This window comes from Rhipicephalus microplus, chromosome 5 (genome assembly GCF_043290135.1).
Source record: "Rhipicephalus microplus isolate Deutch F79 chromosome 5, USDA_Rmic, whole genome shotgun sequence".
NCBI classification, from domain to species: Eukaryota; Metazoa; Arthropoda; class Arachnida; order Ixodida; family Ixodidae; genus Rhipicephalus; species Rhipicephalus microplus.
Genome location: NC_134704.1, coordinates 185,727,630 through 185,752,269, shown reverse-complemented (window position 1 = coordinate 185,752,269; position 24,640 = coordinate 185,727,630). Strand labels below are relative to the sequence as shown.

Sequence of the window (24,640 nt, the reverse complement as noted above, 5' to 3'; positions counted from 1 at the left end):
CTCTGTAATACAGATTACATTGCTCAAAATCATCATAAATTATTCTATCAACAGGTGCATTAGTCTGCTATGGTCTAAGAAAAATGTGGCTGATCGCTCTTTCTAGGAATCGGAATACCGCGAAAGTGAAACATGTGTTGACAGAGGTAGCTGAGCGTTTATTGTGCATTCCTTCGCTACAAGGGTGAATGAATGAATGCTACAGCAAAAATCGCCTTGTCATGCGAAGAACGACAAGCAGCTAGAAACTTGCAGCGCGCACCTCAAGCAGAAAACATGCACAAAATAAGCATACACATCACGAGCACGCACTAACAGCTGTCGCAGCTCGACTTTAAAGCGCGTGCTCCAAGCAGAAGAAAAGATGCCCAATACGAACGCACAGGTATACAAAGGACAAGCACGAAAAACAGTCACAATATTGACGCGCGTTTGCGCCAGTGGCCAGGAGAAAGCAGCAGCGCGAGAACATTTGGTCAGGATAAGAACGAAGAAGACGTGGCTTCCTTTTTGCAGAGTCTGATAGATTCTCTATGTCGGTCGTCCTCCGTTTAATTGTCGATCCCGCGTCGTCACACTGGTGCAGGTGCTGGGTAAGCTACAATCTTCACACTCCTTCGCAGAGCCGACCATCAAGCCCGGAATCGCCACTACGCGTCGAATCACCGGGGCACCGTTTCAGTCGACGTCTACTAGGCCTGGCGCCCAACCATACTCTCCTGTCGGAAGGTTCCAGCAATCTTCCTCTAAAGACCATGGCCACTGCAGCTCCATCACGCTTGACACTGCAAAATCCTGTGATTTCCGACTGCTTCCATGGTGAAGCCTACGAGGATGCTCAACACTGGCTGGACCAGTTCGAACGGTGTGCCAAGTAAAATCAGTGGGCCACAGAAGACCAGCTTGAGATTGTCTGCTTCTATCTAAAGGACAACGGCCTGACGTGGTACATAAGCTGGGAACGAAGCTTGGCTACGTAGGACTATTGGCGCACCTGTCAGCTGAATACATTTACTAGTGTCGACAGAAAGGAGTACGCGCAACCCCCCCTAGAAGCTCGCGTTCATAAACAAAACGATAGATAAATATGTGAGGTTTAACATCCCAAAACGATCATATGATTATGAGAGAGGCCGTAGTAAGGGCTCTGGAAATTTCGACCACCTGGGGTTCTTTAACGTGCACCTAAATTTGAGCACATGGGCTGACAACAATTCCGCCTCCATCGAAAAAGCAGCCGCCGCAGCCAGGATGCGAACCCACGACCTGCGGGTCAGCAGCTGAGAATTTTAGCCACTAGACCACCGTGGCGGGGCATAAACCAAACGAGAGCGTTGGTATGTTCACTGAGAACATGGCCCGTTTTTCCACAGGGCAGGTCCCGAGATGCCAAAAGACAGGAGAATGTGGCACCTCATGCGAGGAGAGAAGAAGCAACTGTTCGCCGGGCTGGTGAGAAATTCACTGACAACAGTGGCTGACTTCATCAAACAGGCCACTGTGATTGAACGGGCCTGATAGCAACAATACCACCAGTATGAAAACAGTAATTTCGTTACGAAGACCTCTGTTATGGCTGTGGCAAGCCTCTACGGAAACGACAAGCTTCTACGTGAAGTGATCTGCGAGATTCTGTGAGAGGAGCTTCGTCAGCAGGGTTTAATTCCATCACTGGAACCAAAGCCAGTTGTCGTGTTGGGGCGGACTGCAGTAACCCTGCGACCAACGCCCGTTGCCGATCAAGGATCAGACAACTGATCTTCAGTGCCCAGGAGCCACCAACCGAGAAGCCCTCAGCGTTTATTTCCGCTCATATTTCTAGGCCCCCCTACGTCACAGCCTTCGTGACTTCAGTGAGCACAGATTAGACGAAATAACTGCACGCCAGCACTTGTCAGCACATCCCCCCACACTTTCGATTTGCAAACCTTTTCGCACTACCCCGATCAACACGAAATGAAAGGGGTTGCACGGCGCATAACAAAAAAGCAAAAATAACGCGCGGTGTAACAAACATTACTTTTATACGACTCCTTCATCAATGCCCCAACGCACTGGACGTTTTACCAGTCTGCGCGCTCTGGTCACATATCCTGTGGCCGAGGGAACCTGAGTAGCCGCAAATGAGGCGGCGGTATTTTCACCTCGCGGTTCAGCCTGATCATCAGAGTGTGGGGACTCGTAACTTCCTTCGAGTTTCCCCATTTTTGCAGGTGGTTTAAAATACTTTTAAAATACTCTTCTGTTACGCCGTAGCATGATGCCCTCGTCAGTTTTCACCACGTAAGACGTAGGTGTAATTACCATGGCTCTCGTTTTCATGTCAGTAACCCAGATTGTATCGCCAGGAGTGAGTTCATGAAGTTTTCTGGTTCGGTGGTGTTTGTCAAAATACCGCGCTTACAGCTTCTTTTCGGCGCAGTCTTTGCCTTTAACGTCCAAGAGACTAGACTGAACTGGGTCACGCAATCAAGGTACCATGGGAACACGGGCTCGAAGATACCGGCCCATCAAAAGTTCCGCCGAACTGAGCCCGACAATGCCAGGTATTGCTCTGTAGGAGAGAAGAGCCAAGTATGGGTCTTCTGATTTGAGCACAAGGTGATTAATCGTCTGCACTATTCTTTCAACCTCCCTGTTCACTTGCGGATACCTCGGGCTCACTGTGATGTGGCCAAAGTCATAGTCATTGGCAAACTTCTCAAATTGAGAACGTGAGAATTTCGGTCCACTATCTGTCACCACTATTTTCGAAATGCCATTGCGTGCACAGATACTTTTCATTTTTTCGATTACGGCAGCGGCATTGGTTGATGGAAGCAAAGCCACTTCAGGATAGCGGGATAATCTACCACATTGAGATAGTGAAGACTGTCAATAAAGCAAAGATCTTCCCCTACTTTCGCTCGTGCAAAACTTCGAGGAGGGGGGGTTGAAATCGAAGGCTCAGAATTTTGCAGTGCGTACCGCACACATGTTCTACACTCTTTCACCTGGCGTGATAGTTATCCGCTAAGGCTTGGGCCCCAAACCAAGTCCTTCGGCAGCACTCGGCTTCTCAAAATGCCTGGATGCCCATCGTGTAGTTTTTTCAAGATTTGCAAGCTCGGAGAGATGAGAAGCCTCGTACCGTTTACAAGCAAGCCTTCACACTCGGTTATCGTCCCCATATCTTGCAAATATGGTGTTAGATGAGAAGGAAGGTTTGGTTTTGCTGCGAACCCTTGCGTCATGACTCGTGCAACTATTGACAGACAGGATCAGCTTCTTGAGCAGTTTCACTCTTTCAATCAGGTTGTTGTCGGCTTTCAAACCTTGAATGTACGGTTTAGCGTATGAAACATTTCGCCGAAGGAACGTTCTCCTCATAAGCACCTGCGTTGCACGAGTGGTGTGCGCAAAAGAGCATCTGCTGTGACAATGCATTTTCCGGGGACATACACGACTTGAAACTCTTAACACATTAGCCGTAACCTAAAGCTTTGTATCCGCGGAAAAAGAACATCAAGAAGCAGGTTCCCTAGCAACGGCACCAGAGGTTTGTGATCAGTTTCAAAAACAGCCCCGAGTCCTCTGATGTACTCATGAAATCTGTGAGCAGTCCACGTCAATGCCAGTGCTTCCTTTCCATTGGAGCAAGTGCTGCTCTGCTTTCGCGAGCGCCCGAGTTGCAAACGCTACAGGTCACCATTGCCCATTACGCAGTGTCTGGAAAAAGACAGCCCTGACTCTGTAAGATGAGGCGTCCGCTTAAGGTAACATTAGAATTCTAGGGTCGTACAATGCATACACTTAGCTGAGCAAATCAGGCCCTTCAAGTTTTTGAAGGCTGTGTTGTTTGCAGGGACCCGAACCCATTCGGTTTCTTTCACCAACCGCGCCCTTAGAGGAGCCGTTTTGTGCACTAAGTTAGGCAAAAATCTTCTTATAAGGTTGGCCATGCCCAAAACAAAGCGTAACTGTGTTACATTACAGGGAGGCGACAGTTTCTTTACGGCCTCAATTGTCGCAGGGTCCGGCTTTACAACGTCCACGCTCAGGAGATGACCTAAGAAGGAGATTTCGATCACCTCAAAGACACACTTTGCTTTGTTTAAGGTCACGTTATTTTGAAGCAACCTAGCAAGAAAATGTGTGAACCTCACGTCGTGCTGGTCTTTAGTCAAGGATGTCGTCCGTGAGGTTCACTACGCTGGGGAGATCCTGCAGTATTTCTGTCATGCGCTATTGAAAGTATTCCGGCGCTGATTTCCAAAAGGCAGCCTTGTGAAAAAATACCGCACAAAAGGTGATATAAATGTGGTTAATTCATCTGAGGCCTTTGCTAGGCAAACCTGGTGAAAGCCTGAATTTGCATCTAGTTTCGAGAACCACTTCGCCCCCGCCAGTGAACCTAACGCTTGATCAACAGTCGGTAGCGCAAACATTTTTCTCAAACAGACTTGTTCAGCTGCGTCAGTCAACGCACACCCTGACTTCTCCGAAGGGTATTACGACCGGCAAGATATTGGCGCACCATTCGGTGGGGCCTTCGATTTGCGATTGACACCCATGTGCTGCATTTTCTCAATCTCTCTTCTGACCTGTTCTCTTAGTGGGACAGGTATCCTGCGTGACACGCATATAGCAAAAGGGACGACTTCCAGCTTCAGCCTTATACAATATTCACCTGAGATTGTGCCAACACAGTTGAAAGCTCATGAGAGGAAGACCTCATAGTCTGTTTGCGCACAGGCTCCTTAAACTTAACTACGCCTAATGCTTCGAGAGCAGGCAAACCGAGCGAAACATTGCGCAAAGCACTCGCAAGATAGAATAGAGCTGACGAGAAGCTTTTTCTTTCCATTGAACTTCTGCCTTGTACATGCCCAATACATCAAGACGGGCTCCACTGGCTCCCATGAGAATCTCGTCTGTCTGACTTAGTTTGGTGGGTAGACCTGGAAAAGACTGTGGTACTACCGAAACTTTGGTGCCCGTATCAACCTTGGCAAAAACTGGCATATGAACTCTTACTGGGACAAATCGCGACCCCGCGCTAGATGCATTGACAGTTCCCCAAAAAACTTATCTAGAGTGTGTGTACTGAAAAGAGTCGTACTTATCGTCGTTGTGAAGTGTCCTTGAGACACACCTTGCTGAAATGTCCTTTTATGCCGGAGTTGTGGCACTTCCGTGCCTTTGCTGGGCAGGCAGTTCTCGCATGGCCGCGGCCCCCGCAGATGTTACAGCGTGAACCTTGGTTTCTGGAAACTATAGTAGGCTTGCTTCTCTGATTCCCAACGGCGTTTGCGCCCACCTTGTCACTCTTCTGAAAGGACGTAGCATTTCCGGCACCCTCCGCACCACAAAGCTCTTCTTATTGCTTTTGCACCGTTTCCTTCAGTCACGCTTTCCCTAAAGCTGTTACCAGAGTCAGCTTGCCGTCCATTTGAACAGACTCTGAGAGCTTCTCATCTCGAAGACCAACAACGAACCAGTCCCTCACGAGGCGTTCCTTGCAGTCGCTGAAGTCGCACTGGTCCGCCAGAACATGTAGCGCAGTTATAAAATGATCGACGCTTTTTCCGGGAATCTGCCATCTCCTGTGGAAGTGAGTGCTCTCATACACCAAGTTTCGGTCCTTGACGAAGTAATCGTGAAACCTCTTTTTGGCTACGCCAAATTCTTTTGGATCGTCCTCCGAAAAGTTTAATGCTGAAAAGATGTCCCGTGTTGGTCGGCCCTTGGTATAGAGCAAGGCGCGCACTTGAGGCTCCTCCAAGCGCTCTTTCAGGCTAGACGCGAAGCGATAGTTGTCGAACATCTGTAGCCATGCCGGCCACTCGAGCGCGTTGTCAAAGTCCAGCTGTGGAGGCTGCAACAGGCCTTGCGCTGCAGAAGCCATGCGCTTCCCGCTTTGGTGCGGGCTGCTGTAACCCAGCGGCCAACGCCTATCGCTGATCAAGGATCATACCACTAATCTTCAGTTCCCGGGAGCCACCAACCGAAAAGCCCCCGGCGTTTATTTCAACTCGTATTTCCAGGCCCACTTACTTCACAGCTCCGTGAGTTCAGTGAGTGCAGATTAGATGCGATATCTGCGCGCGAGCACTTATCAGCACACCAGTGTTGTCGTTTGTTCCTGAAGTTGTCCGGGGAGAGGTGCGGCGAGCTCTTTGTTCACCGGGCTATGGCAACGTGCAACGGCACCTCACTTATTCTGACAATATCTGATGTCCCGTCATCGCTCCTCTGACGATGACGGCTCCAGCAACTCGTCTACCACATACCCTTCGCACGCACCTGATCCTATCACCGCCCACCTCATAGGTGCCATCCACATCGGTCCCACCGACCCGAAGAATTCCGTACGGTCGATACCTTAAAACCCAACTATGGTTCAAGGGAGCACCCCAACTGAACTACCAGCGCCAGAAAACCAATTTGTGGCGCACCGTTGGCCGTCTACCGGTGTGCTATCACTGTGTCAAAGCGGGGCACGTCTGCCGAGCTTGCCGCTATCACAATGCACTGCACTGGAAATTTACTCTGGAACAACTCCAGCACGGTACTGTTTACCAAATCGTCGCAGTATTTCCGACGTCACTAGGGGCCGGCCCCCTAGCCCACGCAGGGGAAACTAGATGCAGCCACCTCCGGGGTATGGTTGCCAATCATCGAAATTACCAACAGCCCCCGCTACATACGAGCAACAAAGCGCAGCCCCGCCGCGGTAATCTAGTGGCTAAGGTACTCGGCTGCTGACCCGCACGTCGCGGGATCGAATGCCTGCTGTGGCGGCTGCATTTACGATGAAGGCAGAAATGTTGTAGGCTCGTGTGCTCAGATTTAGCTGCACGTTAAAGAACCCCAGGTGGTCTAAATTTCCGGAGCCCTCCACTACGGCATCTCTCATATTCATACGGTGGTTTTGGGACGTTAAACCCCGCAAATCAATCAACAACAACGCGCAGGCGCTGAAGCCGATATTAGAACGATGACCGTGACGAACACGACGACCGCGACGGATACGACGCCTACCGGTATACGCGTTGTCATGAGCACTAACCTTGCCATTCAAATTGACAGTCATAAAGCGACAGCTCTCTTGGCACCGTATCACACTTTTCGATAATAAGCCTGCAACTCAGCGGCAGCATAAGGAAGGTAAAGACGCCATTGTATGAGCCCAATATGAGATATGATGGAGGCCAGTTGATTACACTTATTAGAAAGTTCACGGCCCGACCCATAATAGCTCGTTCACCCTTCATCGCTACCTTCGTCATTCTTCGGGAATGCTGTAGAGGTCATTCTGGAAATGAATATCTTGCGAGGTTACGGAGCAATGATTGACGCCCGTGCCAGAAGCGTAACGTTTGCTACTATCTTGGACACGCCTAACCATGAAGAAAATCAGCGACCTTGGTTACGTATCGCAGGCGATGACGTCTTATGTCTGCCACGGAGTCGCTTCTCATGCCAGTGCACTGCGACAGCCTACAGAGTGGAACTGGTGTTTCTTAATGCCTCAGCGAGCTAGCTTTCACTTGTAGCGATTCTATCACCAGGGGTGTCGTCAATCTTATCGATCAATGCGCTGGATATTGTTGACGAATTTCAGCAAGGAACGCCGACACATTGTTGGGAGTACTACCATTGTCTATTTCGATGAACGTGCTTTAATAGAAGATTGCCATCTCGTGGAGGTTGACGTTAGCCGGATGTTACTAACCACCAAGTGAGACCGCTTTATTGAGCTGATCAACAAGTTCTACGTCTGCTTCTCTTTCACTACTAAAGTTTGTCAGACACCGCTCAGGAAACATCGCATCATCACACATTTATATGCCAGAATCATCCGGCAAGATCATTATCGAGTTGCTCCAAAGGCGTGATAGGAAGCTAAAAAAACAAGTGAAAACAATGGTGGAGGACGGTGTTATTAGGTCATACAATAGCACTTGGGCATCGCCTGTGCTATCCTGAGAAGGAAAGTTCGGCAGCATATGTTTCTGTGTTGACTATCAGAGGCTCAACCAGATACAAAGAAGGACGTTTATCCGTTGCCGCGTATTGATGATTCCCTGAAATGGGTGCGAAACGCTGCCTACTTTTCATCAATTGAGTTGAAAGACGGCTATTCGCAAATTTTAGTGGATGAGAGAGACCACGAAAAGAGCGCCTTTGTCACGCCACACGAACTTTACGAATTTCAGGTGCTCCCTTTCGGTTTGTGTTCGCTGCCAGCCACGTTTCAGGGTCTAATAGACACAGTACTATCGGGAAATAAGTAGCAGACCTGTCTGGTGTACCTTGAAGACGTGATTGTGTTTTCTCTGACGTACGATGAGCGCTCAAAAAGGCTAGAAACAGTTTTTGATGCAATACTTTTAGCCGGCATTACTCTGAAGCCAGAAATGTCTCTTTGGATTCCACAAATTTCAATTCCTTGTTCACGTCATCAGCAGTCTAGGTTCCCAACCTTACTTCGTGGCGAATTTCGCAACCCCATCAGATGAAAAATCAGTTCGGTGTTTTTCGGGACTATGCGGCTATTACCGGCAATTTATTACCGATTTTGCACGCATCGCATGGCCATCGAGCCAGCTCTCTAGAGAAGATATCTTCTTCTCAAGAGGCAAAGACTCACAACGGGCATTTCACGACTTTCGTCAGCGCATGCAAGCGCCTTCTGTCCGTGCCCACTTCGATGAAGACGTGTCGACCATATTGCTCACAGACGCTAGTAATGTCGGTCTCGGAGAACTTCTCGTACAGTGGCAGAATAAGAGTGAAAAGGTGATCGTTTATGCCAGCAGGACGCTGTGCCGAACAGAAGCCAACTACGATACGACCGAGAAATAATGTCTCGCAATGGTATGGGCAGTCATCAACTTTCGTCCGTATTTGTGCGGCCACTCGTTCACAGTTAGCGATCACCATTCGCTCAGCTGGTTAATGAATTTGAAATATTCATTCGGCCGTCTTACACGATGGAGCGTTTGGCTCCAAAAGTTCGACTTCACCATTGCCTACAAATCGTATAGACGACGCGCTGATGCTAACTCTCTTTTTCGGTCTCTCGTTGAAGCAGTGGAGCACGACGACGACGTCATGGCATTTTTCGGCGTTGTAGACACTGCCGCCTTTTAACGCAATCAGCGAGATGATGCTGAACTGGTGCTACTGGTTCGTTACATCAAAGAACAAACCAATAACATGCTGAAATTATATTCAAGGGGGCTAGCGTCATACTGCTTGAACAATGACGTACTTTAGAAGAACTTCTCACCTAGTGGTAGTAGCTACGTGCTCGTTGTTCCGTCATCGCTTCGACGTGAAGGCTTCTACGCAAGCCTCAATAAGTCAACCGATGGTCACGTGGGCTACACCAGAATATTGGCAAATATTAGGCAGAACTACTACAGGCCGAAACTTGCGATGGTTGTGAAAACTTGTGCGAAGACATGTTTGGACTGTCAGCACCGCATACGACCAGCCGTTAAACCAGCCGGCCTGTTGCAGCCTGTTCACGTGCCTACAACCCCATTTGCACAAATTGGTATGGAATTTCGAGGTCCATTTCCAACGTCTACCGCCGGAAACAAGTGGATAATCGTCGCTACCAATTGTCTCACCAAATACGCCACGACAGGCGCTCTGCGACAGGCAACAGCAGCTGATGTCGCGCGATTCTTTGTCAAAGCCATCGTCTTAAGGCACGGCACTCCCGCAGTAATTATCACTGACGGAGATACTGCGGTCATGGCTGAGCTTTATAAATCAAATTGCGACTAAGTGGTTCCACACACAGGTAGACAACGGTATATCAACAAGATGACTGAACGTCTCAACAGGAGCCTGGCCGACATCGGTCACTATGTACGTAGACGTAGAATACGAGAACTGGCACGACATTCTACCCTACGTCACAATTGCGTACAACACGACTCGTAAATGACTACTCAGAAGACACCATTCTGTCTCGTTTATGGCCGTGATGTTACAACAGCGTTAGACGCAATGCTCCCCCATGAAAACAAGGCCCGTCAGATGGAAGCTACAGTTTTTACGCTGCCAGCAGAAGAATCTCGGTCAACATCAATAGGACAGTGACACCCGGCAATACAATCTTTGGCACACACCTGTCACATATAACGTGGGTGACAAAGTGTGGGTCTGGACACCCATTCCTCGCCGTGGCCTTTCCGAAAAAACTGTTCCGGAGATACTTCGAACCTCACAAGGTTCTCTGACGCATCAGCGAGGTGAATTGCGAGGTTGTGGCCGATAGCCCTCAAAGTTCAAAGTGCCGAAGACATTCGCCAGAAATTGTTTACGTGCTTCGAATGAAGCAATACCTGCAGTGACCGTAGTTTTTTTGTCTGCTTGAGGAGCTTGTAGCACCGGGACAATGTTTTTTTCAAGGGAGGATCATGACGCGCGTATGTGCCAGTGGCGAGGACAAAGAAACAGCGTGAGAACATTTCGTCACGACAAGGATGATGACGACGACACCATGCGATGACGATCACGACACCGACAAGGACGTTGACGATGACGAAGGACGATGACGATGACGACAAGGACGATGACGACACCATGTGATGCAGCGCATGGGTCGACATTATGTTCATTTCATCATGAGCACCTTGCTTAATGTTAATGCGACCTTGCAAGTGAAGCACAGCAGGAATCCACTGTAGTTTCTGTTCCTGTTAGTCATCCTGAACTCTTGTTGGAGCGAATCACTGGCGTTCAGCGCCAAGTCACACGAGAGCACGTCTGTTCAAGGTGCGTCTGCAAAATGTCGTTCCGCGACGTGATCACAGAATTGCTGAGGAAGTGTAAAAGGCGAAGGCCACAGGTTCGTACCCAGGCCCTTACACAGGCCCGAACAAGTTAGCGCGTGAGCGCTTCTGGCAGTGCTTGTGCCTGCTGCTATGCATGCGCAGTAAGGAGGGGAGGGGCACGCACACTAGATTGAGCTGGACCATGAGCTGCTTTTCATCTAAAAAAGTTCACAGCATATCCATGGAGTGAATGATGATGAGCGGGGTTAAGCGTCTGTCTGTCCATTCATCCGTCCACTCCTATCACACTAGAGTGCACATCATAGAACTAGGCGGTCACGTACCAAGAGATATACAAGGGACGGACAGACCTACGGCTCTTGTTGCTTCACCCCTTAAAACAGTGCCTTCAGTCGATTCACATTCCCCTTGAAGGCATATAAAAACAGAAGTAAAAAAGTAACAGTAATTTCGATATGTAATTGCAAAAGGAGAGAACACACAGTTCACACAAATACAATACCAAGCTCAAAGTGATAAAAAAATCGTAAGCCCCAGATTGAGGCTGTTGGAGTAATATAGCATTGATCAATGTCTTTTCTTTGGACTGCACCCTGCGATGTTTGTGGAATTTATAGATGCACCAGCCGTTTCAAGTTAGCGTTGTCTTGCCCATAAACACAAAAAGCACTATACCTTATTAAAGTGAGCTCCAGAATATTGATGATAGTTTAAAATAGCGTTCATCAATTTCTTTCTGTTGGTACTGTGTCTTGCACTGTTAGTCTTATTTGTAGATGTACTAGCCAGTCGAAGTTTTCATTGTTTTGCACAAAAGCACAAAAATGCAATTCCTGAATGACATAGACCCCAGAATAAGGCTAGCAGACTAATACAGCGTTCATAAAGTTCTTTTTGTTGGTACGGTATCTTGAGTTGTTGGTCTTATTTTTAGATGCACCAGCTACTTTATGTTAGCAGTGTCTTGCGTGTGAAGACATGAAGTGCTAACCTTGATTAAATTTCGCCTATTTATTTATGAACACAATAACTATATACTAATATAGTGCGCGGCATAAGTTTGAAGAAGTGGTATATGATTTTGTGGGACAAGACAGCTTTAATCATGAACAATATGAAGACAGATGGTGACAACTGAACACCTATGGTCGGCATAGGCTTAAAGAACTAGGAGAGAGCAGTGATGGTCAGGCAGGTATGGATGCAGTAATGATGGGGACGTCAGCCTATATAAAGTAGGGGTCAGCTTATGCGAGGAGCTGAGAGTTGCTCTTTTTCTAAGGGTATACAGTAATAATTAGTGCACAACCAGGCCAAGTGGTGCTCCGCCATCAAAAGTCCCAACAAGGGAATCAGCTTTGAGCCGTTGATGCAGCGGTCAGGCTTAGCCCGTCCCAACTTGGGAGAAGCCCACTACGTGCTATTGGCGTTTATCAGAGCTACAAATAAAGTTGTTCTATCCATCCACCGTCTTCAGCTAAGGGACCGAAGCAGCGGGCGCTGACGCTTACACTGGCGGCGGCGTTTACGCTGGCACTCATCGTGACGTGGCGCAGGACAGAAACCTGGGTAGGCACTGGACCGTTGTTTCCTACTTGAACATGCCAATCACTGCTAACGGGCAATAAGAGACAGAAAACCTCGATTGGACACAGACACCTACAGTCCACTTTCTGTTAACGCACGCTGGTAAGTTTTATTCTTCAACAACGCACAGGAGACAACTGCCACCGGCACTAACTTGGAGGTCAAGATCTAGTACATATATATACAGAGTTGCCACTGAGTGGTTGTGCAGCACGGCCAGTCGGTTTTTCCAATCGAGCAACTCACTAGCAGACGCAGCCTGCTTCGGCATTGCGAGAGGGGAAAGGGGAAGCGTTGGAAAGGAGTGAGGGGACGCACATGCGCCATGGGGGTGTAAATGCCACTGGAAGGGATGCCTAAAGGAAAGAGAAGGGGGCGCAAGCGCAGGCTAGCAAACAGTGCCTGTGTCGGCATTGCGAGGTGAGCGATAAAAAGTGTAGCAGAAGGGAAAGAAAGAGAGGGCACAAGCGTGTACCCTGCGGGTGTGAGGGACAGTCGAAGAGATGCTTGAAAGAGAGAGAGAGAGAGGGAGCGAGCGTAGGCCTAGCGAGGCGAGAGAGGGTAAGCATAGGAGAGGTGAGACGAGGAGGTGTGAACATGCACAGTAAGGGTGGGGACACCGCACACTGAACTGAGCTCGACCGTAAAATGCTCCACATCTAAAAATAATGGAGAGAGACACAACACCTGGACTACCCCCTCCTTGTTTTTGAGTTCACAACTTGAGTCACGGAACAAACAAACGCTTTAAACTATAATCACACGTGATGGCAAACAGGGTTTTCTAATATACACTAGAGAGAACTCTGGTGCTTGTGTCTATGGGAGTTGCAACAGAGGGCGCTTCAGCGAGCATGGGAATGATGGGTATTACAAACATTTGTCTAATATTCGTACTTGTGGCCTGCTTCTGGCTCCCTGTGTGTTCGTGTGGCTTGAAGTTGTTTTCTCACGAAACAAATAGTAGCAAATGTTCCGAGGTTGTGCTTCACCATCTTATTTTTTTAGACTTACCTTTTGAAATCGGGTCATGAAGTTAAAAAGGGTTGAATCTTTCTCTCAAAACAAAACCGAAAGACAGCAATAAACGAAGCCGCAAGTACGATTCGCCGTCCGCAGGTACGAAGACTAGGCAAATGTGTGTACTACCCATCCCTCCCATAGTCGCTGAACGATCGCAGCGCCAGAGTCCTCTCTAGTTAAGTTTAGGAAACTCTATGATGGCAAAATCCCACTGCTCCGAAGATCGAATAGTCACGTGATTAGTTTCAACCGGCGCAGCAGTGTACACGTCGCATGCACACAGCCGAACCTACACTCGCGAAATTCTTGTGCATATTCTCTACTTCGATGCTCATGCAGCACGCTTGTTCTGTTTTTGTTTTCTACGTAGAACTACTTGAGACAGAACGCAGCTTACATCGGTAAGATATTCATATTTCTTTCAGTTTATCTAATGTGGCTTCGCTTTTTTGAACACGTGACAAAGTCCCGCCTTTTTACATGCACCTGAAACGCTAAGCGGCGTCTGCCTCTTAGACACATTAAACGCTGATGGTGCAGCCCTGTCACTTTCAACAGCGTTACGAGACGCACGCCAAAACGCACTACTTCGCGTAGTGCTACATGTGCAAAAGATCTGCCTCCGTAGCTTTCCGTAGTGCTAAGAAAAGTTGTCGCCAAGTATAAAACACGTGGCTTTTATTCCGGCTGCCTGCTTCCTAGCCACGCCAATCCGACCAATGTTGACAGATTGACGCTCTACTCGATTGAGAGCAGACGACCGTCAAACGAAGAGAGAGAGAGAGAGAGAATAGACTTTTATTAATAAAAAAATGCACACTGAGCCTTCCTTGGGTGGGGCTCTCAGTCCAGGGCTCCATTGCCTTGGGCGAACCTGCGAGCCCGCTATACCAGCTGCTGCTGTTCCTGCAGGCGTAAGATGAGCAGTGCAGACTCCCAAGAGAGGGGTGGCGTTGGGAATGGGAGGAACGCCCTTTGGGGCAGAGCACTCCCACGTGGAGTGGTACACTGTCGGTACAGATCCACAGACTGGGTAGTAGGGGGGTAGAGAGTTGGATGAAAGCGACATAGCATAGAGAGGCAAAGAAATGAATTGCTCTGTAGCTACCGCCAAGCGACAGCATCAGCTCTGTTAAATGAAGGATGAAGGGGAGGATACGTATAACGGCTCTGTCGGTAGTACTTCAGCTTAGCGTTGTAGTTTATTGGCTCTGTCGATGCGTCGTCAGGATTGGACAGCTCTTCCAATGGTGCACGGCTGGTCAGCTCTCGGGCAACCGCATGAACGCGTTCATTACCATGGAGAGAGGCGTGTCCAGGAGTCCAGACTATACGCACAGGACGTAATGCGGACGGTGAAACAGAAGGGAGGATATTGTGTGTATGTGCAGACACAAGTCCTTGAGCGACAGCACGGCAAGAAGCTTGTGAATCTGTTAAAATAGTGACAGGGGAGTCAGCGTGAACAGTTGCCAGTGTGAGAGCTCCCTCCTCTGCCAAACCACTGTCTGTAGTGCGAAGTGTGGCAGACGCCACAAGGGCGTCTGTGTCGTCTATCACGGCTGAACACAGGGCTGATTTCTCTCGGTAGCATGCCGCATCAGTGTAAAGGACTTGTAAGTCTGTGGTACCATCACCAAAGACGCATGTCATAGCCTGAACTCGGGCACGTCGACGACCGGCGTGGCGGGAGAGATTCATGTTACGTGGAATCGGAGGCACTTTGATGAGTGCGTGGACAGTAGAAGCAAGTTTTGTCGTGGTACTTGAGCGGGTTTTTGTGGAATCGGGTAGCCAAGATGAGACAGGATGGCGCAGCCCCGACGGGTCTGCCTGAGCCGTTGGAGCCGACTGTTGTGCTGGGCCTCGATGAGTTCGGTTACGGTGTTGTGGACGCCTAGTTGAAGGAGGCGTTGTGTATATGCGTGTGGATGCAAGCCGAGAGCCGCCTTCACAGTTGTCCGTAGAAGGATGTCCATCTTTTTTATTTGAGCTAGCATGAGATTGTGAAAGGGAAGATGATAGGTGAGTCGACTAACTATCAGTGCTTGTACTAAGTGAAGGACATCCTTCTCACAGAGGCCTCTCCTGCGATTGGTGATGCGTTGGATAATGTGTGTAATTTGAGTTATCTGCTGAGCCAGAAGTTGTGTAGTGTGCGAGGCCTTGCCGTCGGGCTGAAGGTAGAGGCCTAAAATGCAAGTTCGAGGTACCAGAGGGATAGGAAGGCCATCAAAAAACAGCGAAATGTCAGGAGAATCAGCGGTTTTGCGGCGCCGCTTGTATACCAATAACAACTCCCACTTTTCCACTGAGCACGTAAGGCTGCTGGCAGCAGCATAATCTTGTATCACAGACACAGCTTCCTGTAGGGCGTCCTGAATGGTTTTGTCTGATCCTTTGCTGGCCCAAATTATAATGTCATCTGCATAGATGGTATGCTGGATGTTGGGAACCTGTTGTAATAGGGAAGAGAGTTTAGCCATAGCCACGTTGAACAAAGTGGGCGAGAAAATCGTGCCTTGTGGTGTTCCTCTGCTTGCGAGACGAATGACGTCCGACCGGAGTTCTCCAATCTCAATAGTGGCCGTGCGGTCAGAAAGAAAGAACCTGATGCAATTGTAGATACGGGAGCCACACTGAGATTAAGCGAGATTGTCAAGAATAAGGTCGTGGAAGACGTTGTCAAAAGCACCCTTCAGATCCAGGGCCGGAATAGCTCGGACCTGATTTGAAGTGGGGCTATCCAACACGTCCTCCTTAAGCTGTAATAATACGTTCTGTGTAGAGATACCATGACGGTAGCCGAATAGTGTATCAGGAAAAAAGTGATTGTCTTCGAGAAATGGTTGTAGTCGAGAGAGGACAACGCGTTCAAAGAGTTTAGCTACACAAGAAGTGAAGGATATAAGACGAAGATTCTGGAGGGTTAGCGGCTTTCCAGGCTTTGGAATAAGCATGATTTCTGCATGTCGCCACTCCTGCGGTAGCGTACCATTATTCCAAAGTTCGTTGAAAAAAGCAGTTAAATATTCGATGGACTGGTAATCTAAATTACGCAGAAGTTTGTACGTAATCTCGTCTGTACCGGATGCTGTGTTACGCCTCATGCTTTGCAAGGCTGCCCTAACCTCTGCTTCTGTAATGTCCTCATGTAGAGGCGTATCGTGCACGTGTGGATAATCACGGTAGGCGGGACGGGGTCTCGTGGATATATAGTGCTGCTTTAAGGTGTGCAGCAGAGTGGTATCGTCGAGCCCTGATTTGTGGAGATTGGTGCGGATTGCGTTAGCAGTCAGTGATTTTGTCTGCGTGGGATTTAAAAGAGCATGGAGTGTACGCCACGTTCGAGGTGTACTTAGTGCGCCGTTGAGTGAATCGCAGACGTTATGCTGATTGTTGCCAGTAAGGATGTTCGCATAATCATGTGCCTCAGTAGCTAGTTGGGCGATTCGGAGACGAAGTTTTCGGTTATGATTCTGCCGCCGCCATCGCCGTGTCAAGCTTCTGTGGGCATCTCAGAGATGAAGCAGATGCCAGTCCACAGCAGATGCTGGTTGTCGCAGTGATGAGTGTTGTAGCTGTTTGAAAATCAGACGGAAGTTGCAATATCCAAGCCTCTAGGGAGGGAGAGTCCTGATGGGTAGTTGTTGTACGATTACGCCTAAATGCATCCCAATTTGTTAGTTTCATGATGCGCTTTGGGGCGCGCGTGGCTGCTACTTAAACCTCTGTAGTTAGTATGTGGTGATCACTGCCTAGATTCACCGTGAGGCTGCACCAGGAATGGTGACTAACCCCCTTGGCTATCGTGAGGTCGCAGCATGTGTCCCTGCTGACACTATTGCTTAAGCGAGTGGGTTGTTCAGATTCCGTCAGCAGGGTCATGCGATAAATCGCGAGAACCTGTGCGAGTCATCGGTCTTTAGGCGTTTCTTTTGTGTAGCCCCGAGCCGGATGGGGGACATTGAAATCTCCTACAATAGCTATGTGTTTACCCAACTTGCATAGTTGTGCAAATAGATGACCGAAATCATCGTTCCTGGCGTTAGGTGCACTGTAAACGTTAAGCACGTACAGGCTGCTACTGGAACAAAATCACGGGACTAATTCGAGAAGTACGTGCGAGATGGAGGTGCTTTGAAGCGTGTGTTCTATGAAAGTGACATGTTTAGAAACTAATGTAGCTGTGCGATGCGGTGTATTTTCTGTTACGTCCGTGTATGTGGTGTAACCCGGAAGCGTAGGGTAAGTTGCACTTCTTGAAACGCTATGACACCGGGAGTAATCTGCTGCGCCGCAATGAATTGCATTAGAGCTTCACGTCTCCTACGATACCCCCTGAAATTCCACTGCCATACACGTAGGAGTTGAGGGGTGTCACGCGTTGACCTACGGTTTCTCACCATGATCATGCAATAGTGGGGCCTTGGTAGTACACGGAGGCATTTCAGATTGTGCTAAAACTTGGTGGAGGGTGGTGGGAAGCGGGACTGCCGCAGCTGCGGCTGTTAGGACGGTTCTTCGGGATGGTGATTGGAAACGGGAAGGGCGTGTGTAAGAACGCGGTTGCTGTGCTTCTCGTGTCGATGACGTGGTGTGTTTTGGTGCAGATGGCGCAATATGAAGTTGACCAAGTGCAGCCAATATGTGCTGTTTAACATCCTTAAATCTGCTGAACAGCAGGTTGCAGGACTTGCTGGATCAATTGTTGGAGTGGAGCTGTTAGTTCAGCCATATAGTTATTCTTAATTGTATGCATTTCTACCTGCATCACAGCTGCGAATTCCTTCCTTAAAGAAATAGCCATTTCATTCAACTCCTCTAGTGTGCAATATTCAGATCGTGCCGTAGTTGGCGGCATGTCAGGCTGAAGCTGAGTGTCCACTGACATGGGTTGTGGTGTTCTTTGCTGCATTGATGTTTTTGTGAGGTGGTGGGACTGATGTGGAGAGGGAGGGAAAAGAGGAAACTGCTCTGCCCAGCCTGCCGTTTGTGCTTTTTTGGGGGAACCGCTTTGCTGGTCATGATCATGCGTTGTCCCGTCCGTGCGCCAGCCTGGAGATCCCTGCTGGCCAGCGAAACCACTCCGCAATGGCGAGTTTCCTCGCTTGGGCCCCGACGTATCCCTGGAACGGCTCATTCGCCAGTGCACTCCCGGATGCACTGCTCTGCCGTCCGGGGCTGGGGGATGGTGACTGGGCCTTCCTGGTGGGAATAAGCTGACCGGGGTGGTTTGAGTCGGTTGACTGGTGGCAAAAACAGTTTGGACATGGTTTGGCAGCCGTCGGGTGGTTGCCACCGTAAAGCAAGCAAGAAGGGCGGCACTCGTGGTTGTTAGGTGATAGTTAATCCCCGCACACTCGACATTTTGGTGTGTTAGGAGGCCTAGGGCACACATTCTCGTGGTGTCCTGTTTTGTTGCACTTTCTGCAGTGGGGAATAGTCCATTTGTAGAGGTATCAGTGAAGAGCCGGTCCGTACGCGTTGACGAAGGAAGGGACGCGCTTGCACAAAATGTGAGCACCATTGCTCCGGAGTCGCCCAGGCGTCTGCACGTAAGGACCTCATAGCCCGGTGATTCAACTTCTGTCAGGAAGTTGTCTGGTGTGATTTCATAGCCTATTCCGTTGACCACACCTTTGCACAAATTATCAGGCACAATACCATAAGAGGAGATGTCGTAGGTTGCTGCGTGAACTAAAATTTTGGCGATTTGTTCAAGTGCAGTGACGATGTGTTCAGATGAGGTGTTTATTGTTAGCACGTTTTGATTTTCGTTAACACGAAGCTTGATGTCACGCTTCTCACTGCGTACATTTGCTGCATGAGCTACGGCGAGAAGTAACGTCTTGGGGCTAACCTTGCTCAGATTTAATCCACCATGGGGACGAATTGCTATCTTGCAGTCTTCGGCAGGAAGAGGTGGGAGTCTGGGTAGACGCGTCTTGGGCCAGCTCTGGCGTAGAGCGTGCTCAGACGGCGTGCTGGGCAGCTCTTGTGTCGGTACGTCGGTACGGTATGGAGTTGCAGCTGTCGACGTTTGTTCGTTCTCTTTGTAATAGTGATCCATGGCAGTGCGTTGTGCTCATTGCTAGCCTGCGTATCGGCGTCTTAGCTGGTCTGCGTATCCATCATGTGGTCCGTTGAGCGAGAGGTCAATTTGTACTTCTCGTCCGTTGCGACGCTCGCAGAGACGCTCACCATCCACTGTGGAGCAGGGCGGCGTTATGTCCAAGCCGTGTCCACGCCTTGTTAGGGTTAGCGAGGCGGACCTCGCCTAAGAACTTTTGAAAGTGTTAAGACGTTTAAAAGCGCATTCACGGCTTGATGTCCGGTGTAGGCTTGACAGTGGTGATGTTCGAAACAAGTTCCTATCATTGTAACAGGTCGCCAGGAAGTAATTCTTCTTGAAAATGTACCTGAGCCGGAGCCGATGTGATTCGCGTCCGTAGGGCTCGTTTGCCAGGTGGCCTTCCATCCCGTCAAACGGAGGGATCGAAATAGCCGCGACACATTTACATCTGTGCCGCGAGCGAAGGAGAGCGGATGAAGCGAGGACGGCACGTTTCGATGACGCGCAGGTCACGTGATGCACCGTCCACGGCGAAAATTCCTCCTCCGTTTCTTAGTGTGAATCCACCCTAAAGGTGTATCTAGGTCTAGATCAAAACGAAATGAACCTATTGCGAAAGGTTAAGATAAACGGCTGTGGAATATAAGAAACGAACTAGATTGTGACGAAATGAGGGCATAGTGGGAGGAGTTATTTAAAATGCATGGTGCAATAAAGCGGATGCTGCAAGTACAATATTTATTTATTTATTTTCATACCTCAAGGGCCTCCAAGAAGGAGGCATTACATGAGGGGTGGTACAAGTGACAGACTAGAACAAAAAACGAGGGTAGGGGTGAGGGGGAGGTGTGCTACCCACATAACTATATACAAGACCGTTACAACAATAAATGAGTGAAGAAGCATAAAAGAAACTACATGGCCGGACACGCTACATGTTTTACATTGAGACCAATCGGAGTTTAAACAGCTTGGATAACCGCGCTTCACAGCAGCACAATGGTGCAAACGTACAAGTCAGAATGCAAACAACGGCAAAGAGCTAGGTAGCTATAAATTTGGTAAAATTAGAAAACAATATGATGTCAGAAGGTAACGCTTCATTACTTCGCTTGCACTGACAACAATGAAAGTCAGAAAAACGGGAACCATAAAAACGACATGAGGATATTACACAATTCCGGGTGCGGTAAGCAGCGATTTAAACTGGTCAAGGTCTTTGGTCTGTACCACGTGATCGGGAAGATTGTTCCAGTCTTTGGCTGACCGAACAAAAAAGGATTGCGCGAAAGTGTTAGTTCGTGGGCGGGGGTATGAAACTTGATGTTCGTTTTTGGTTCGAGTGTATACATGCGATTTTGGCGTGACGTAGGAGTTTGGTGATAATGAGTAATGAAACCTATGGAATAATGCCAGCCTTGCTAGTTGATTGATGTGTAGGGTTTAACGTCCCAAAACCACCATTTGATTATGAGAGACGCCGTAGTGGAGGGCTCCGAAAATTTTGACCACCTGGGGTTCTTTAACGTGCACCCAAATCTGAGCACACGGGCCTACAACATTTCCGCCTCCATCGGAAGTGCAGCCGCCGCAGCCGGGATACGAACCCGCGACCTGCGGGTCAGCAGCCGAGTACCTTAGCCACTAGACCACCACGGCGGGGCCAGCCTTGCTAGTTTCCGACGGTTGTTGAGGAGAGGGAGGGACGCACGCGACTTGAGATTTGTGACGCTAGTGTATGAAGAAAAATCAAAGAAAGCAAATCTAATAGCCCGGTTTTGAACGGCTTCTATGTTGTCGATGAGGTAACGTTGGTGCGGGTCCCATATAGCGGCTGCATATTCTAGTTTTGGACGGATAAGGGTTTTATAGGCCAACAATTTTATGTCTGAAGGAGCAAATTTCATCGTGCGCTGCAGATACCCGAGGGATCTACTGGCGCTGGCGATTACTTTGTACACGTGTACTGTCCAAGATAGAGTGTTGGTGATATGGACGCATAAGTACTTGTACTCTTTTGTAGATTGTAATGAAGAGCCTTTAAGGGTGTAATTATGAAATAATGGGCATGCACGCCGGGAAAATGACATTAGTTTGCATTTTGGTACGTTTAAGGACATTTGCCAAGTTTTACACCAATTTTCAATACGAAAAAGATCAGTTTGTAGATTAATTTGGTCTTGCTTACATGTAATTTTGTAATATAACACACAATCATCCGCAAATAGGCGAATGTTATTAGAAATGTCAGACGGTAGATCAATAACATAAATTAAATATAGCAACGGCCCGAGTACTGTACCCTGTGGTACACCGGACAGAACGGATGCTGTGGTAGACTGTGCGCTATTTATTTCCACAAATTGCTTTCGTTTCAGGAGGAAGTTTTTGATCCAATTAAGTGCAAATGGGTCAAGATTCAGCAGTGATAGTTTATACATTAAGCGACGGTGGGGTACCTTGTCGAATGTCTTTTCAAAATCTAGAAAAATTACGTCTGTTTGGATGTTTCTGCCAAGGTTTAAGTGTAAATAATGTGTAAATGAAGCAAGCTGCGTTTCGCAGGACAGCCCCTTGTGAAAACCATGTTGTGATGTGGAGAAAATGTTATGGCGTTCGAGGTGATTAATGATGTGCGAAAAAATTATATGTTCCAATATTTTTGATGGTACGGACGTAATTGAAATGGGGCGATAGTTCAACGGTGATGAACTATTGCGGCTTTGAAAGGTCGGAACAATCTTACCTAGCTTCCATTTAATGGGGATACAGCTTGACGTTAATGATTGGGAAAATAGCAAAGCGAGCGTGGTACTAATTGGTTCTTTGGAATTTTTCAGCATTTTAGAGTTGATTCCGTCTGGTCCCGTAGCAGATGATAGTTTCATTTTATTAATGATGTTCATTATTCCTTGAGCTGTAAATATTATCGGGTGCATTCGTTCATTAATGACCAGATCCGAGGAAATGGGGGCGCTCATGCTGGCTTCTTTCGTGAAAACCGAGGAGAACGCCACGTTGAGTACTGCGGCTGTCTCACTATCGCTAATTTCTACGTTTTCATCGTTATACAATCTTATTGGGGTGGCAGGAGACGGGTTTATAGCTTTCCAAAATTGTTTTGGATTAGTTTGTAGCATATTAGGCAATGTTGTCTCACAAAAATTTCGCTTGGCAACACGAATTGTTTTCGTTAGCTTCTTTACTGAGCCTTGATATGCCTGCCATGCGGACGGACTATTTCTGGCTTTTCTAAACAGTCGCTTTTTTCTGCGTATTTCTTTGCTAATTCAGCCAGAAAACCACGGTGCCGATTGTTTGCTTTTCATTTTTACCGTTGGAACATATTTATCAGTTAATTCTTGAAATTTCTCCGAAAACAAGTTACAGTTGTGATCTACAGAGCGGTCATGGAAACATTCTTCGAAAGAAAAGATGAAGCTTTGTAGCTCAGCCGTGATTTTTTCGTAATTTCCCTTGTCGTAAAGTCTTATTCGTTTTGCTACTGGTTTTTCTGTCTGAAATGCTGAGTGAAAAAACGCTAGGATAACTTTATGATCACTTATTTCTTTGAGGTAATGTACTGACTGGATACCGCTCGGGTCGGGCGTTAGAATTAGGTCAAGAATGTTTGCGGTATTTGTGGTCTGTCTGGTAACTTGGGTTATGATTTGTGTTAGTTGAAAATCTTGTAGGATGCTTAAGAACTGGCCGGGTTCACCGATAGTTACGCGATATTGGTCACTCCAATCAATGGTAGGGTAGTTAAAATCACCGCATATTATTAAGTTAGCTAGGGGAAACTTTTTGCTTATGAAGTCGAGAGAGTCGTTAAGGAGCCTGCAAAAATCGGCGTCTGGTTGTGGGGGGCGATAGCACGCTCCAATTATGGTAAGTCCTGATAGCGTTCGACATGCTACGTACATTATCTCTAGGGGGCTCTCGTGTTCAATTTAAAAGTGAATAATAGAATTCTTTATTCCAATAAGAACTCCACCACCTCGGCTTAGCAAACGATCTTGGCGGTAAACGGCAAATCCAGGCATGTACGGAGCAACTTCCGCGTCAGAAATATGCGATGAAAGCCATGTTTCGCTAAGAACGACCATATCACAATCACATGATTGAATGACGGCGGATACTTCTTCACGCTTTGGAATTATACTGCGAATGTTAGTGCAAAGAATCGAGTATGTGACGTCGTTAGGGCGTAGCGACGTGCGTTTCGGTGTGTTGCAGGGGTGTGATTTAGAAAGACAAGGCTCTGTTATATTATTTTCTTGCTAGCTCGCCCGCGCTGTTCTTTCTTTAACCGCCTTATCAGCGGTGTCATAGTAGTAAGTTTTCTTGTCGATTATTCGTTTTTTGTAGCGTAGCTTGAAAGGAACCTTCTGTTCTCGGGCGAAACGAACGAGCTCGCGATGTATTGAACGAGTGGCGGCACAGAAATCCTCAGAGATACTGATTATTGTGCCCTTGAGCTTGAAGGCCTTAGATAAAATATCATCTTCAGTCTTAAAAGAAGAGAAATTAACAATAATGGGGCGTTTTTTGTCACGAGCAATTTTGCCGATACGACGTGCTCTGTGAATATCTTTAGGTTCGAGTGCTATCTTCAAATTTTTATTGCAAATATCTGTGACCAGTTTTTCGCAATCGCTCCAAGATTCAGACTCGCCTTCACTGATGCCATAGAAGACAAGGTTGCAGCGACGCAACCTATCCTCTGCGTCATTCAACCTTTCCTCAATGCCGGCGATGCTATCTGATGTCTGGGCGGATGAGCGGAGTAGGACGTCTACATCAGACCGCATATCGGGTAGCAATTTGCACTGGTCTTCCGTCTGCGCAATCCGCGCAACCAAATCAGCAAGGGTTTGTTCCGTGCTAGTCAGGCGAGTATTGATAGCCTTCAGTTCAGCCAGGATGGTGGCCTGGCCGTCTTCTAAGGTTGTTAGCAAAGCATACATCGTCTGGTCACTCTGGGTAGTAGAGCTACGTGTGGTTGGACCTGGGTTTTCCTCTATGTCGCCCGACAGCAACAACAGCTCATGCACAATGTTCACAGAATCACACAATAACAACGCAAGGCAGCGGGGGCTCGGCAGCTGCACCAGGTAACGATTGCTAGTCTTCTTAGCAAAAAGAGAATCGT

At 48.1% G+C, this 24,640-nt stretch overlaps 1 protein-coding gene across 2 annotated transcripts in view; it reads right to left on the bottom strand.

Moving 5' to 3' along the window:
* LOC119173602 (uncharacterized) overlaps window positions 1-24,640 on the bottom strand; it is a 412,987-nt gene that overhangs the window by 108,143 nt on the left and 280,204 nt on the right. The gene's annotated exons all lie outside the window — the stretch shown is intronic.